The sequence below is a fragment of the Quercus robur genome, chromosome 7 (genome assembly GCF_932294415.1).
Source record: "Quercus robur chromosome 7, dhQueRobu3.1, whole genome shotgun sequence".
Classification (NCBI taxonomy): Eukaryota; Viridiplantae; Streptophyta; class Magnoliopsida; order Fagales; family Fagaceae; genus Quercus; species Quercus robur.
The window spans coordinates 33,005,559-33,012,136 of NC_065540.1; positions in this window are offsets into that span (position 1 = coordinate 33,005,559).

The window sequence follows — 6,578 nt, forward strand, 5'->3', positions numbered from 1 at the left end:
ATAATATTTAGTAATTATTTTTGTGCTTAAAATGAATTTCAATGCATGAATATGTCATATATAGAATAATGAAATTAATTCTAGCAAGATTTACCAAGAATGACACAAGTGAATTTGTGTAAGAAAATGGTCAATGTACTATATTTTTATAAGAGGCCATAATGAAGTTAAAGATAATCAACCCAATTAAATTGGAGTCCGACTAGAGTAAAGAATCAAAAGAAATTTATACTAAATTCAAGTTAAATTTGGATTAGGATTTCAAGCTATGCAAGCCTTATTGTTTTAGGCATAACTTTTGGCTAAGATATCGGATTAAAGTTATTCAAGTTGGGCTAAAAAGACTGTTGGGTGACAACTTTTTAGTTTATGGTCCAAATTATGGTGTTTAATGTATCAAAAAAGTTGGTTAAGTGAAGCTTGAAAATTTGGAATTTTTTCTAAACAAGAATTCTACTTGTAATAGGATTTCTTAGCTTATTTAAAAGCTTTTTAGGTCAAATTCAAAGGGTGGCAGCCTTAGAACGATATTATGATTTTTTTCTATATATATAGTTTCTTTCATTTTTTTTTAATTTTCTTTGGTGTAATGACCTTCTAGAAGCCTTGCTAAGGAAAGGGTGAAACCCAACCTTTTATTGGTACGGTTTAAAAATATTTGAGGATAATAATGCTAAAGTTTTTTTTCTTGATTTTCCTATCTAGAAAAGTGTTTTATTATTTATAATTCTTTGATTAAAATTAAGATTTAACCGTAGACTCCATGCAAATTAAATGCTTATGATTTTTTGCGAATTAATTCTTATGTTCTTGTTGCCACCCAAATCATAATTTCTCCTTCAATAAAATTTATTGTTTTAATTTTATTTTATCTTTTGGGTTGCTGATTGGACATATGAAGGATAATGTATTCTTAAGGTTGTATGTAGGGAAAAGTGCTCATTCACCCGCCTAAACTTTATGGTAATGGTCATTACAACGCTTGAAATTTTATTTCAGCAAATTTATTCTCTAAACTTCACACATGTGACAAATTAATACCCTAGTTAGGATACCATCAATTTACTAATGAAAAACACACAAATTTAAAATTCCACAATCCTCAAAAAAAATGTTTGGAAAGAAGAGAGAAAATCTTAGGAAGAGAGAGACGTAAGTCATCACAAAGGGAGGGATGTGATGGCCAATGGTGATTCTGGTTCGAATGTCTCTCTCTCTCCCTAAATTTCTCTCTTCTTTCCAAATGGGTTTCAAAGAATTGTGATATTTTAAATTACACATGCATCTCACATGTGTATTCCATTAGTAAATCAATACTAGTGTATTAATTTGGCACGTGTGAAGTTCAGGGAATAAATTGGCCAAAATAAAAGTTCAAATGGTGTAATGGTTATTACCCTAAAGTTTAAGAGGTGTAGAGAATTTTTCTTGTTGTATGTATACCTTGAACCTTACAAAAGAGGATTTATAAGGGGATGGAGCCTATAATTGGCATTAATGGGTGACATATCAAGGAAAGAGTTGGTTGACATTATTGTTAGGACATATGTGATTCACTTGTTAAGAGCATATGTCACTATTTTATGTAATTGGTTTATCCTTTGACAAAAGGTATTTTACTTGTATTTGGGTAGATCTAGGATGTGTTTAATACTTCAAGAAACTGTGTTTTAAGATCAAGTGTTGAAGACATGCAAGTCTGTCCAAGATTCAAACTAAAGAAGTGTTGTTCATTAAAACTTGATAGCTAGCTATCCATCGAGCTTAAAAAGTTGGTTGACATTATTGTTAGGACATATGTGATTCACTTGTTAAGAACATATGTCACTATTTTATGCAATTGGCTTATCCTTTGACAAAAGGTATTTTACTTGTATTTGGGTAGATCTAGGATGTGTTTAATACTTCAAGAAACTGTGTTTTAAGATCAAGTGTTGAAGACATGCAAGTCTGTCCAAGATTCAAACTAAAGAAGTGTTGTTCATTAAAACTTGATAGCTAGCTATCCATCGAGCTTAAAAAGTTGTTCCAACCTCGTGGCTCGACAGCTGCTCGACAGCATCTCGACAGACAGCTATCTATCGAGCTTTCTGAAAAACAGAATTCCAGTTCTGTTTTGACTCTAATCCGGGAATATGTGTTTGGATTTTCTTTTCTTCTAACCCTATACATATAAAATGATTATTTTAAGGGCCGTCAAAGTATATACAAGTTGCACAAGTGTTGAGTAAAGTTTGTTCAAGCAATTTGTAACTGGAGACAAAATTTTGCTCTAGTTCATCATTCTTGTGAAGAAGTTGCTGTGTATGTGCACCGTAGGGTTTTGTGACCAAGCATCTTCTTGATCTTCATCATTGGGATGAACTGAAGAACTTTGTAGCCAACAACCTTCTCCAGTTGGTGATTGAAGTCGTGTACTGGGATCCACACATTGGTTAGTCACGTACTTGGGAGCCGTGCATCAAAAGGGAAAATTGTCACTACAAAATAAGTCCAATTGGGTATTGGGGTAAGGGTTCAACTGTAAGTTGGTATAAGGTACTGGGATTCCTTTACTTGTAACCGCTTGTTTTGATAATAATGGAATTTCAGGAATGGTGACCTGAAAATCACCCGGTAGGGTTTTTGCCGTTAGGTTTTCCCCATTCATAAACAAATCACCGTGTTATTTATTTTCTGCTGCATAATTAGTTTATTGGTGATTTGTTTGTACTACCACGCGTTTGCATGATCAATTAACTTAATTAATTCACTTGACTAAATTAAATTGGTTAATTTATCACAAGAGGTCAATTCGTTTTTGGCCTATCAATTATTAGGAAAGATGCCTATGGTAACATGTAATTAGCATATGTAGTTGGGCTGAAGCTCAATGATTCTAGGACTTGGTTTTTGACACGTTTGCTAGAGAACATAAGTTATGGAAGGTGGATTGTTATATCTAACTAGTTAACTCAACTAGTAAAATTTATTGTTGTTGAATAAAAGATCAAGAGTTTGATTCCCACGCTACACCAAAAACCAAATAGTGTCTTGGCTTGATAATAAAAAAAATAATTATCATGGAGATGACTACATAAGATTTAAATATCTATAAAATAAAAAATAAAAAATAAAGTAATTATTTATTATATTTTCAATTGTAATTGAGAATCATTTCTTTTCTAATCTATACTACTATTGAAATGATTCCCCTTCTAGCAAGGCACGCTAAGGTTGTAGCGTGCCTTGCTAGAAGGGGAATCATTTTAATAGTAGTATAGATTAGAAAAGATATAATGTCAAATTGAGTAGCACCTAACTATATAATAGAATGAAAAGATACCAAGTAAACATCATCTCCAAGTCAATGCAATTCAATGCCTAGAGGCCCTTCATTGTTCATACATTTCTTCAGCCAACTTATCTCTCCAATGACTCCATGCTTCAGATGTCTCCACATACCTTATATGCTCACCATCCAACTCTTGAGCACTGAGTTGTCAATCAAGGGAGAGTTATCTTGAGGGTCAAGTGTTATCTCTCTTCTTATATAGTTGTGGAGTAGTACACAAGCTGAAATGATCCAACATTGGGTCTTGATTGGATAAAATGATCTACTTCTAAGTATTGCACGTTTTCCTACTCTCCTATTCCTAGAAAGACTCACTATTGCACACATGTGAGCTAACGTAATCCACATTTGATATAGTAAATCTAATTGATGTAGCAATACAACTAAAATTTTCTTTTTATTATTCCTTGGTGGTTGAACCATCACTGCAATCATACACAAGAAATAAAAACTTGACATTTAAGAAAATTACAAATTATTAAAACAACTGTTACTAGACTAGCTTCCAGTGTGACATATAGCTATGTAACTAATATAATGGAAGAAAACTATTTGGGATACTTACTAATAAATTTTTATTAGTTAAAAAAAATCTATTGTTTTTAATCTTAGATTAGCTATTGCCCGTAAATGACCAGTGCAAAAAGAGAAAAATGAGTTTCCTCCATTATATATTCTCACAATAATATCAAACCAATGAATCAAGGCTAGAAAAAAATAGCATATACTGTGTTTAGGATTGGTTGGTTACTCACCCTGTGTAACATATGAATCTAGAAACAAAGCCATTAATCTATTAAAAAAAAAAAACCAAATGAAGCCACCAATCCAAATCTATATTTTTAGCAACTGAACAAAACCAAGATCTAAGATACGAATAGATACATTAACAAATTTCCATGAAAATAAATCCATTAATAATTTTTTGAGCAACACACACACAACAGCAAAAGTGAATACCTGGTAATAATGGAAAGTCCTCTTCAAACTTTTTTTTTTCCACACGTGAAACCTAAATAAAACTTTGTTAAAGAATATATCAACAGAGTTGTCTATCTTGTTTATGTTATTTTGGCGGGAAAAGATATTGATAATTTGTTTTATATTTTATCTTAATTGCTTAAATGATAAGGAAAAATGGTTAAAATTGTCGATTTATAAAAAATACAATTTCCTTTAAGCTTGGGAATCTGGATTCCCACCTATTTTAAAGGGAATCCACATTCCTACTGAGAGGGTTTTAAGGGGGGAATTCAGATTTCCCTAGCATCTGATTTCCTAACACGATTTGCAACCAAACATGGGAATCTTTAAACATTCATAGGAATCCTAAAGCATTACCCCGTACCAAATGCCACATAATTGGCTTCCCATATTACTAACATGTTGACTTATAAATCTTCAAAATAAAATGTGTCCAATATATGCTATCACAAATTCCCAACAAATATGCAATTATTCACAACATTTTCACCCAAAAAAAAAAAAAAAAATTAAGTGAGAAGTTGTTACTGATGGGCAAAAAGCAATTTTAGTGTCTAGTTCAAATTAGAACCAATAACAACTTACCAACTAAAATGCCCAATTAGGGTTTAATGAGAGGGTGAGAAATCAAGTGAGAGAGAGGGTATCTGTAGAAAAAAGAGAGTGTGAGGGTAAAAACTGTGAAATGAAATGTGATTTTTTTTTTTTTTTTTGTATTTAACCTAAGCAACTGACGTTGTTTTGCATCTAATTTAAAAATAAATAAAAAATTACTTAATGAGAAGCAGTGTTTCATATCATATATATTAATTATATATTAAAATATCAAATAAAACTTTTATAATATATATATATATATATATATGTGTGTGTATATATGCGATGCGGTGCAGTTTTTGCACCTTCACCATGGCCAGCAGTGCAATGAATGACCATTCATTCTATTTTTTGTGCAGCTCTATTTCTAATTTATGACTCCCATTCATTCGATTTCCTCTCTTATTAACGAGGAGGGACTAATCCACCAAAGCCCAATGTTACTTTTCTAATGATAATTTGAAAATGAAAATGGAAAACAAGGCTATAAACAAAAAAAAAAAAAAAAAAAAAAAAAAAAAAAAAAAAAAAATCCCAAAAAGAATCACATTCTAAGAATAACCTTTATTTTTAAAAAATAAAATAAAAATAAAAGGTAAAACTATACTATTGGTCTTTAAAGTTTACTATGTAAGCGCAATTGATCTCTTAAGTTTCAAATAAGCTATATTGGTCCCTCAAGTGTAAAAATGAGTGGTATTAGTCATTCACTTAATTGCTGTTAGTAACGTTTACATGGCTAACATAATAGGAACTTGACAATTTTTTTTTAATGAAAAGTTATAAATAATTATTCTACATGTAAAAAACCCATTAATTTAAAATACTTGACCTGCTAATTAACGGGTAATATCAAATCAAAGTCTGAAATCCATGGAGTTTGGAAAAAGCCAAAACCCCAAAAAATACATGCACATAAGAAATGGTATTTTCAGGATTAAGCTTGGCACTTTCAACTGCAAGGTCTTGTGCTGTTTATCACTCGTCTCTACCTTCAGCCTTTCTCTTATTGAACCCAACAGGAGATTGAGGCTCAGTTGTTGTTTCCATTGGAACCACTTTTTGTGGGTCTCTACTGGTGTTTATGTGAGTAAGATTGGGTTTGAGGTGAGGAGGAGGAACGTGTTGTTTAGAGGATGCAAGAATGGGGAAGAGAGAAGAAGAAAAAGATTGGTCGATGGGTTTAAGGTTGGAGAGAGAAGGTTTAAAGGGAGAAAGAAGAGGAAAGAGGGAAGAGGAGGCGGAGATTGACGTTGAGGTTTGAGACTTGGTGCAATGGTATTATGATTGTGTTTCAATTCATTTGCTATTTTATTTGTAATCTTTTGTATAGGGTTTTAGACTTTTAGATAAAACCAGGCTCGTTTTGCACTTTGTGGCTCGTAGAAGTTTGGTACTCTAAACTCAAGGAACATAATGGTCCTGCAAGCCCAGGCGCCCAGAAGTACTCTTATCCTAAAATCCAGAGTTTGGAAAACTAGGATCATGGGAAGATTTTGATTTGGTATTACCCCTTACTTATCAAGTCAAGTATTTTAGTATTAATGGATTTCTTATGTGTAAAATAAATAATGACCGTCATTGAAAAGAATACTAAGTTATTATTATATGAGAAATGATATGTCTATAACATTTTTATAATATTTTTACAACAAATCTTAAG